Genomic DNA, 11400 nt, shown 5'->3' with positions numbered 1-11400 from the left:
TAGATGCTGCCTGACCTTCCTCCAGCATTCTGTGTGGGTTGCTTTGGATTTCCAGCATCTGCAGATTTTTAGTGTTTGTAATTAAATCGGTTGCCTCTTTTCTTTAAATGTACGAAGTATCATTCAATTGCAGAGCAAAATGTTACAATAAATACATCACTGTTAAGTATAAAAACTCCAGCATTTAAATGCAAGTTCAAGTTTATTGTCATTCAAACATACACGTGTACAGCTAAACCAAACATCATTCTTCTGGGGTCAAGCACAAAGCACAGTATATATAGTCACACACAGCATATATATTTACAATAAAGCACAATACAGTCACAAGATAGTATTAAAATAATGTTAGTCCCTGAGTGGCATGGCTTGAATATTGATGGTGCATGGGATGTCGTCCTGGAGCCATGTTTCTGCAAGAACAGGGACGCAGCAGTTCCACATCTTGCTCTGGGTCAGTTACAGGTGAAGGTAATCCAGTTATGTTTCCCAGGGAGCAAACACTGGAGAGCAGTATTGATGGAAGAGTCGGCCTGCAGGGTGTTAGCCTTTTAACCTCGCATAGATCCTGCATATTCTCTTGCACCACTTCTGGCGCCTCCTCCCCTGGGTGACTGTAATAGATGACGCCGTGGTAGGAGGGCCTGGTCCATGCAATAACAGAAGGGTCCTCAGCTGCACCGCTGCCGGTCTCACTAACGTACCGGACTTACAGCGTTTTGTATTATTAACGTCCACCAGGGTCTTGAAATCATAAGAAAATTGTATGAGGCAAGTATCAATTTATAACAGTTGGGGTTGGTGGCGGAAGCTCAAGGAATTTAATTTCAGGAAAATATTGAATATCATAAGCGCAAGAGATTCTGCAGATGCTGGAAATCCAGAGCAACCCAGTTCCTTTCCCTGGACACTTACCTGATCTGCTGAGTTCCTCCAGCATTTTTCTGTGCGTTGCTCAGTGCTTGGAACTGCTTTTGGCTCATTGTGTGACCGGAAATTTCTTTTATTGCATTGACCCACAGAACCTTCAAAAGATGGGCCTGAGATGATACTAAGAGAGCTTTGTTGCAGCATATGTTTTAGCTCGGGAAACTCAGTGGGCCCTGGAGAAAAGAAAAACAAAAAAAAAATCAAGCAAACAGCAAAGAACCCTTTGAAGGCAGCAGGACTGAGGGAACAAAGGCTTTGTCCTGCTCCTAATTTTTTAATCCTGAACTAAATGGCTCCCATAAATCAGCCAGTTTACTTCTTTCTGCTTTGGAGGTTCACGTTCCCTTGCAACAGGGAGATCAAATGTTGCAATGAAACGATTTCCTTACCGGGGCGAATATAATTAAGAAACAAAGGATGAATAATTTGAAACTTATAAGACTGCTTTCATGTTTTTGGGTTAACAGTTCAGAAAAGAAAGCATTTGGGCAAACAATTAAGTCTAGTGTTCGACAGAATAGATTGGATGATCTCCAAAGCTTTGGTATAGTCTCTCTTGGCAGTATTCAATGCAGACACAATGAATGTGTCCAAATGCAAGTAAGTGCGGCTCCTCTCCCATCAAGCTCACTGAACTATACCCTCCTCCCACACCCCCGACCACGGTCTCGCCCCCTCATCACCATGGACCCTGGCACCAACAACCCAGTTACGCAAGTTTACTTTTTGTGCTGGAGAAATCAAGCTAATTAGTGGCGGAACAATCAGCTTCTGCTGCATCAAAGGGTCATTTGAACCCAGGCTCTTTTCTTCGCTTGGAGAAGGATTACATCAGTTGGAGAGAGAGAACAGTTCTGGAGTCTACAGGAATTAGTGATTAATTGTTGCAGACATTGTGCATGGGCCAGCACGGTTTCGTAGCGGTTAGTTTAACGCTATTACAGCGCCAGTGACCCGGGTTCAATTCCCAATACTGTCTGTGTGGAGTTTGTACGTTCTCTCCGTGACCACGTGGGTTTCCTCCTGGTGCTCCGGTTTCCTCCCACAGTCCAAAACCTTTGTGAGTGTGTTTGTTTAAACCATTTTTTGACCGTTTATTTCTCTTGCTCTAATAACATTGGGGGTGGATGTTCGGCAGGGCGGGGACACTTGTAGATGGGAGGTTTCTTGACAGGATCGTGTTCCTGAACTACAGCCAATAAGAAGGAGCATGTGACATTCAGCTCTCAACCAACTCACCTGAAACCCTATTGACATCCCCACCAGCTCCAGCACTTTGGCATCAGCCCGGACCAGGTACAAGAATCAGAATCAGATTCATTGACATTGGCATATGTTGTGAACTTTGTTGTTAGCAGCGGCAGTATAGCGCTATACATGAAAACTACTATAAATTACAATAGGAATTTGTTAAAAAATACTAAATAGTGCAAAAAAAAAGAGCAAAATAGTGATCATGGCTTCATGGACCGTTTAGAAATCTGATGGCAGAGGGGAAGAAGTTGCTCCTAAAATGTTGAGTGTGTGTCTTCCTCTCTGATGATAGTAATGAGAAGAGAACATATCCCGGGCGGTGGGGCTCCTTAATGATGGATACTGCTTTCTCGAGGCATCGCCTTTTGAAGACATGTTCAATGCTGGGGAGGCTAGCACCCACGATGGGGCTGGCCGGGTCTACAATCTTTGCTTCCTAAACCAAGCAGAGAAGCCTTTATCACTTCAGTTTAGCAACACTATGACCAGATTGGCCATTTTACACCAAAATGGACCTTATTCTTCTAATTGTATTCTTTCTTGTAAAAGCTGTGTGTCCGTTATTCTAGACATATTGTAGGTTTTTCTTGTGAATGCTGTTCAGGTGTTGCCATGTGCCTGCGAAGCTGCTGCAAGTTTTTCAACGCACCTGTGCACACATGGAGTTGTTCAGATGACAATAAACCGGACCTGACTTGACTTGACTAGAAGATGCATTGTGGCAACTAATCAAGGTTCCTTCAAATCCGTGCCAAACCCCCTTATTCCCTGATTGACTCTGCAACTGCCATGGCATGCAGGTAGAAGATGCAACCTTTCTGAGAAGTCCTTGCTGTCCTTTGGACCACAGGAATGCAGAGAAGTTGCAGAGGCACTCGGCATTTTCCCTGGAACCAAGTGGGGAGATTGTTGTCGGGTTAACCCAGGCACACGTCTAGCAACTCCAGTGAGGGAGGGACGGTTTAAGTCATTTCTGTTGTGTGTTTAATGTTTCAGTAATATTTGTGTAATCTTGTCTAGATATTGGTTGATTAAGCATTTTTGTTCGTTTAAGCTCCTTACAGGTCATATGTAAAAACATGTGAATTACGTACGTCACAACACTACCACGTGATATGTGCACACCTCAATTAAAGTAAACACAAAGTTAGATTCCAAAGATTCAAAGCACATTTATTATCAAAGAATGTATAAATTATACACCTTGAAATTTGTCTGCTCACAAAGCAAGAAACTCAAATAACCCAATTTAAAAAAAGACCAAAAACCACTGTGCAGAGAAAGAGCGAAAGGAAGAAGAACACACATCATACAAACAACAGAAGCAAGCCAACAGCATCCCAAGCCAGACTGAGTCCCAGGTCTGCTCTCAGAGCTGCCGGAGCAGGCCCAAGCCAAGACTCGGTCCCCAGTTTTCACACCAGAGGGGCAGAAACGCACAGCAGCCAGATCAGTTCCCAGCCTCAGCGCCGTAGAGAAAGGAATGAACAATCGCAGGAGAGCGAACGGAATCGGCCGGACCCTCACCTCCGATCATGACACTTAGGCTTCCAGTCTATCCGGGCCGGACTTTAAATTATCCAGGTACCGAGCCGTGTCACATTCGGTTACCCAGATCCAGACTCCCCATACACCTGGGTCGCCCCGCCTGAGACCGTTCTCGGTCTCACGAAATCGACTCGGCAGTCCGAACGATCCAACCTCGCACCTGGGTTAGGCGGACGGGCATCGAAACTCTTCCGCATCGACTCCTCTCCAAATCACTCACTCCATCCCCAACAGCGATCCGAACCCCGTCTCCGTCTGCAGCTCGAACACGTTGTGCCTCGCAATGCCCCAGCATGGTTTATGCTCCGAACCAGCCTCACCTCATCATGAGTCCTGACGAAGGGTCTTGGCCCAAAATATCAACTGTTTACTCTTCTCCATAGATGCTGCCTGACCTGTTGAGTTCCTCCAGCATTGTGTGCGTGTGTTGCTTGGATTTCCAGTGCCTGCAGATTTTCTTGTGTTTGTGATACAACGCTGAAATCGAGTTAGGTTCTTTGTTATTTTAATTCATATTTTAAATGTATTTTTTTCTAGTATTTTAACTGTTTTATTTACTTTTAATTCTTTTTAACAGATTAATTTTAAGATTGTAATACTAGGCTTAATAGTTTTTCTTCAATGAATATCAATGAAGTTTAAATTCATTCAAAGTTATTTGATAGTTTTGACGGTTGGATGGGTTTGGGGTATTTATTATCTATCTATCTATCTATCTGCCTGTCTGTTTGTCTGTCTGTCTATCTATCTATCTATCTGCCTGTCTGTTTGTCTGTCTGTCTATCTATCTAGATATCTCTATCCTGGAAGGCAAGATGTCCCAATCAAGCCCCACTATTCATGAATGCTGAGGTAGTGGAGAGGGTCTCCAGTCTCATGTCTTTGGGGATGAACGTTACTGAGGAGCTCTCTTGCTCCGTCAGCAGTAGGAAGGCACAGCAGCAACTATACTATCTGATATGTATAGATGGCGGCGCGATGCAGCGCGCACAGCTCTCCGTGAAATGATATCGTATTTGTAAGTAGGATGCCGTGCACAATCCTGATTTGATGGAGACAGACGTGAGAAGCACAGAGGAATATCTGGAGAAACTTCTGAAATGCCCGGTTCGCTGCCGCTGCTACTGTGTGATCGAGAATCTCCGGAGGGAAGGCCCCAAAATCCCCGGCTTTGCCTGCTGCTGGCAGCCGAGGCTGGGCTTGAAGTGTTCGGCAGAGATGGTGCTCGGTGCTCGGTGTCGGGGGGGCTAATCGGAGGCTCGAAGTTTTCGGACGACTCAGAGTCGGACTGTGGTTGGGCATGGCAGGGAGAGTTTTCTTCCTTCACCTGTCTACGTGAGATGTGGGACTTTCGAGAGACTTTGAACTTTTTTACTGTGCCATGGCCTGTTCTTCATCAAGTTATGGTATTGTTGCACTGTTGTAACTATATGTTATAGTTATGTGGTTTTTGTTAGTTTTTCAGACTTGGTCTGTCCTGTGTTTCTGTGATATCACACCGGAGGAATATTGTATCATTTCTTAATGCATGCATTACTAAATGACAATAAAAGAGGACTGCGTGTTCTCATAATCTAATAATCTAATCTAATGTTTAATGTGAGGTAAACTGCCCCAAAAATTGCAGGCCAACTTTTATCGATGTGCAGTAGAGAGCATCCTGACATACAGAATGACAGAGCAGGACTCCAGCTGCAGCAAGACAGATCACAAAGCTCTCCAATGGGCGATCAGGACGGCTCAGCGCGTCACTGGGACTCAACCACCAGACCTGGAGACTCTTGATACCTACGGGACACTCGTAACATCATTAAAGACCCACCTCATCCCGGACACTGTTCAATCTCCTGCCATCTGGTAGGAGATACAGAAACATCTCAACCAAGACTGTAAGACTGAAAAACAGCCTTTTCCTGAGGGCTGTTGTGCAGCTGAATAATACTACACCCCGGCTTGCCAATGGCCTTTGAGTTTTTTTTACTTATTAAATAGTACCGCATGCATTGTAAATATCTGTCTTGCACAGACTGGAGAGGCACCATGATCTCGTTGTCTTGAGCAATGACAATGAACTTCTATTTTATTCTAACCTGCCAACTGGAATGTGGGAGGAAACTGGAGCACCCGGAGGAAACCCTCATGGTCACGGAGAAAACGTGCAAACTCCTTACAGGCGGAGATAGGAATTGAACCCAGGTTGCTGGTACTGTAATAGCATTATGCTAACCGCTACACCATTGTGTCGCCCTGTGCGTGTGTAGACTCTCTGCCTAGCATTGTTCAAATCAAGGGATTTTTACTAAACCTGTCCCAAATCCACATCTTCTAAAAGCACTTGGCGTTTTCTCCTTTTTCTGTTAGATTTCCAACATCTGTACTTTTCGATTTCCAATTAGGTGTAGGAGTAGTCATCTAGACTAGAGGGGCTTCTGTGTCTCAGAGGAGAGATCCGTAAATTGCTGCAAAACAAGCTGATATAAAAGCGATATTGCACATAGCGGTGGAGAGGACTTTACACCAAGCTCCTCTGACAACTCTCAGTGTTTTGAATGGTCTTCTAATTACAGCAGCATTGTTGTAATGGGAAACCTGCTATGATAGGTTCAAACGTTCCTGGATTATTTCCTTCTCTCTTTCTCATCAAGAGTGGTAAGTAGGAGTGAAAAGCTCTCAGCCCGTCAACAAGTGCCATGGAGAGAGGAGAACTGCTGCGCTCCCACATAGACAGCTGAATCAATCACCCTATCCCTCCCACAAGAATGCAGGAATTGCAGAGGAGCGGGAAGAGTGGGAGGGAGGGAGAGCGATTACACCAGCTTAATATTTGTAATGCTTCACCCTTTAAAGAGGCCACTCAGTCCCTTTTTTTTAAGATTATGAGAACACTCAGTCCTCTTTTATTGTCATTTAGAAATGCATACATGCATTAAGAAATGATACAATGTCTCTCCTGAGTGATATCACAGAAAACAGGACAGACCAAAGACTAACACTGACAGAACCACATAATTATAACATATAGTTACAGCAGTGCAAAGCAATACCATAATTTGATGAAGAACAGACCATGGGCACAGTAAAAAAAGTCTCAAAGTCCGGAGTCGATTGACACCTGAGTCCCCGATAGCAGGCGGCAAAAGGGAGAAACTCCCTGCCATAAACCTCCAGGCACCATCAACTTTCTGATGCCTTGGAAGCAGCTGACCACAGCCGACACTGAGTCCGTCCGTCCGAAAACTTCGAGCCTCCAACCAGCATCTCCGATACAGCCTCCCGAGCGCCATCCTCCGCCGAGCACCTTCAACCTCGCCCCGGCCGCTGAAACACGCAAAGCTGAGGATTTGGGGGCCTTCAGCTCCGGAGATTCCAGTTACCACACAGTAGCAGCGGCAGCGAAGCGGGCATTTCAGAAGTTTCTCCAAATGTTCCTCCGTACTCTCATGTCTGTCTCCATCAAATCAGAATTGTGCACGGTCCCCTACTTGACAGATAACAGATATCATTCACCGGAGAGGCCGCGCGCACTGCCGTCGTGCCGCCATCTTCTCCCCCCTCCTGGGGAAGCCTGTTCCATCCATTAAATAGGCCAGGTAATAGACCTGAAGCACAACACAGTTGCAGCTCGGGGTATCATAGTTCAGATTTCAGTCCCAGCAACCTCTGTGAAGACTCTCTGGATGTCCTCCCCATGAAACGCATGGGTTTTCCTCGGGTGCTCTGGTTTCCCCCCACATTCCAAACATACCCGGTGAGCTAATTGGTCATTTTAAGTCTTAGGGTGCGGCATGGCAACATAGCGGTTAGCCCAACGCTTTACAGTACCAGCGATCCGAGTTTAATCCCACCACTGCCGGTAAGGAGTTTGTACGTTCTCCCCGTGACCCGCGTGGGTTTCCTCCGGGTGCTCCGGTTTCCTCCCACAGTCCAGAGACGAACAGACCAGTAGGATAATTGGTCATTGTAAATCGCCCTGTGATGAGGCTAAGATTAAATCGGGGGGGGAGGGAGGGGTTGCTGGGCAGCGCAGCTCGAAGATCCGGAAGGACCTATTCTGCACCGTATCTCAATAAAGTGATAAAATAATCGGGGCGACACGGCAGCCTGGTGGTTAGCACACAGCTTTACAGGGCCAGCAACCAACGATCCCCTCGCTGTCTGTAAGCTGCCTTCCATACCCAGTCTAGTCAACAGGTAACACCACATATCAATATATTTGATTCCCAGCTGCCTTCTGAAAAGGCCTCATCATGCCGGGGCTAAGTGGAGGTGCATCAACACTTGTCTCATTACTAACAACCACACTCTGTGGCTGAAAATATTATAATGTTCTCTGGAATGAAACCCTAAACCACAGCCTTCAGACTGAGTCAGGTTGCTACCCCAGAGACATGAATAACTCACAAAATGCTGGAGGAACTCAGCAGCTTGGGCAGCATTGATGGAAATTAACAAACAGTCAACATTTCGGGCCGAGACCCTTCATCAGGACTGGAGAGGAAGGGGGAATGTGCCAGAATAATAAGAAAAAGATGGGTGAAAGTGATAGGTGAAGCCAGTTGTGGGGGGAGGGGAATGAAGTAAGAAGCTGGGTGGTGATAGGTTGAAGCAGTAAAGGGCTGAAGAAGAAGGAATCTGATAGGTGAGTGGACCATAGGAGAAAGGGAAAATGGGGCATCAGAGGGAGGTAATGGGCAGGTGAGGAAAAGAGGTAAGAGGCCAGAGCGGGAATAGAAGAAAAGGAAAGGGGGAGGGAAACTGTTTCACTGGAAAGAGAAATTGATATTCATGCCAGCGGGTTGGAGGTTACCCAGAAGGAATATAAGGTGTTATTCCTCCACCCTGAGGATGGCCTCATCTCTGCATAAAAGGAAGACATGGACCAATATGTCGAAATGGACACAGGCATCAGAATTAAAATCATCCACGTGACACAGAAATCTGGAAGGTAACCTGAGCGTAGGCTAATATGAGACGGACTTGCTGTTGAAGTTAGCGAAAAGGAGAAATGTCTTGCACCTGGAACGGGAACAGATTGTACCCTGAAACCTCTGCGTCTGCGTTCTCTCGACTGTCAACGCCTTCTTCATGTTGCTTAAGGACGCCACCCGACCCAGCTCTAGTCCAGAGCTGTGAGAACCACAGTGTGACACCAGCCGTCAACATGATAATTGCCTCGAACATGCTCATTCACTTTGAGGAGGAATCCCCTGTCCCCTTCCGTCACTCAAACTGTTGCCCTTTGCAGTCCTTGCATGAAATGGGAAACAGGTTTTATTATCGTCAACCTATGTGGCGAAACTTGATGCTTTGCCGCAGCGAGACAAAAAAAATTACTACAAACAATAGATGGTGTGAAAGTGGGATAGTGAGGTGGCGTTCATGGGTTCTTGGACCATTCAGAAATCCGATAGCAGGGGGAAAGAAGCTCTTCCTTGTGGTAAACCATATATATATATATATGTTGTAACTGGATTACCTGTCTGGACATGCCCCTCTGCTGACTGCTCCTGTGGCTCCTCCCACAGACCCCTGAATAAAGGCGATTGCGCCATTGCTCCTCCCTCAGTCCAGGGGCAGATACTCAGCATGGTGGAGGTCATGTTTTACTGCTAATAAAAGCCTTTCAGTATTTACTCTACTTCCAGTCTTTTGGAGTTATTGATAGTGCATCATTCCTAAAACTTTGAGCATAGATCTTCAGGCTCCTGCACATCTTCCCCAATGGTAGTGATAACAAGAGAGCATGTCCTGGATGGTGCCCAGTAATCATGGAATTATAACAAGGAAACAGGCTATTCTCTGCACTTTCCCTGGAGTGAACGAAGCTGAGGGGTAACCTAATGGAGACATATGAGACACATGCTCAAGGTACATGGTCAATATTATTTTCCCTTGCTAGTTATCCGGTGCTGCTGAAGATGGATGACGGCTTACTGGCAGGTCATAAAGCAAGAAATATAACTAGATACTTTATTAATAGCACTTTTTTTGCAGTGACAAATTGTGGTAAACGATTGGCACAAGCTGTGAAGAGATGACTCAAGGGTCGAAGTGTGCAAGTTCAGAGCAAGATCGAGGCACGCTCAAGGAGAAGTGGTCGGAGTGAGGTCAAGATAGAATCGGGGAGTGCGAAGCCGAGGAAGGTCAGAACAGAGGAGTTTCGGAGCCTGACCGCCTAAACCACGAGCGAGGTCTGATTGATCTAAGTGCCAGGCCAACTTGGAAAGGTTGGGTACAGGCCGAAACGCGGTGGTGAGGTCCAGGCCCAGAGCTTCTTGATGTGACAGGGCCCAGGTCTTAGAGTGAGGGACGACCTGGTGTTTGGATGATGTAAACACGGGTCTGGCTGAATTGAAAAGGCAAAGAGTCAGGACCGGAGACAAGGGTCGGACAGGTTCCACTCACTGCTACGTGACATTTACTCTGACGTCTGGGGCACTGAAGCTGTGGCCGGCTCTGTCTGCTCCAGGCTTTGTGTCTGTGAGCACCATGACGGGTTGCTTTACAGTGTGATGAACTGAGGGTGAAGGCCTACTCTGGCTGCTCCCTGGCTTCATGTCCAGGGACCCACTTTTGTTCTGAATGCTGCTACTTGCTTTTATTCTTTGCATTTTTTGTGTTTTTTTCCTCTCTCTCTCTCTCTCTCTCTCTCTCTCTCTGCACATTGGGCATTGGTATTTTATTAATGGGTTCTTTTGGGTTTCTCGTTTTGTGGCTGCCTGTAAGGAGAGCAATCTCAAGGTTGTATAATTTATACCTGTTTTAATAATAAATGTACTTTGAACTTTTGAACTATTAAAAACAAGAAGGCCCAGGTTTAAGGTAAGAAGAAGGAGTTTTTGAGGAGTAAGTATTTTACACGAAGAGTGGTCACTATCTCAAATGAGATGAGACTGTGGATCAGATGGGGCAGTACAGTGGCAGAGCACTTTACAGCATCAGATGTATGTAAGATCGGGGTTCGATTCCCACCGTGTCTGTAAGGGGTTTGTACGTTTTCCCCATGACTGCATGGGTTTCCTCCCACATTCCAAAGACGTATGGGTTAGGGTTAGTTAGTTGCGGACATGTTATGTTGGCACAGGAAGCAGGTCAACACTTGTGGACGCAATCTTCACTGACTTGACTTGGCACAACTGATGCATTTTGCTGTATATTTCAATGTTTTGATGTACAAGTGACAAATAAAGCTAATTTTTAAATCTTTAAATCTTTACCATATTTAACAGGCATTTAGACAGACAGATACACAAGTTATGGATTCGTAGAGTTAGCTTAGAAACAGGTGCTTCGGACCAGAATAGACTATCTGAGATAGTCCTGCAGTTAACAGGAACTCCGACACCCCAAGCTGAAATTGCGTCATGGCAACTACTAGGCTACCTGGTCTATTTAACTCTCTCCTATCCGTATACCTGTCCAAGTGTCTTTTAAAACTCCTTTGTCAGAGGGCAGAGGGGAAGAAGCTGTTCCTGAATTGTTGAAGGCACACACTCAGTGACTCAGGAACAGCTTCTTCCCCTTTGCCATCCAATTCCTGAATGGACATTGAACCCATGAACACTATCTCACCTTTTTTCAAATACTTCTGGTTTTGTACTATTTTTAATTTAACTATTTAATATACATATATATACTCACTGTAATTGATTTACTTTTTTTCTATAT

The 11400-nt window shown here is 45.6% G+C and overlaps 1 long non-coding RNA gene across 1 annotated transcript in view; it reads right to left on the bottom strand.

Moving 5' to 3' along the window:
- Window positions 1-1038: 1038 nt before the first annotated feature.
- The window catches only part of LOC140209433 (uncharacterized), a 36476-nt gene continuing 26114 nt past the window's right edge, over window positions 1039-11400 (bottom strand). Inside the window, exon 3 of the long non-coding RNA XR_011888980.1 lies at window positions 1039-1103. This is a non-coding gene — a long non-coding RNA (uncharacterized lncRNA). The remainder of the gene's footprint in view (window positions 1104-11400) is intronic.

This window comes from Mobula birostris, chromosome 14, assembly GCF_030028105.1.
Source record: "Mobula birostris isolate sMobBir1 chromosome 14, sMobBir1.hap1, whole genome shotgun sequence".
NCBI classification, from domain to species: domain Eukaryota; kingdom Metazoa; phylum Chordata; class Chondrichthyes; order Myliobatiformes; family Myliobatidae; genus Mobula; species Mobula birostris.
The sequence above is the reverse complement of the archived record's forward strand: the minus strand, read 5'-3'. Positions and strand labels throughout refer to the sequence as shown.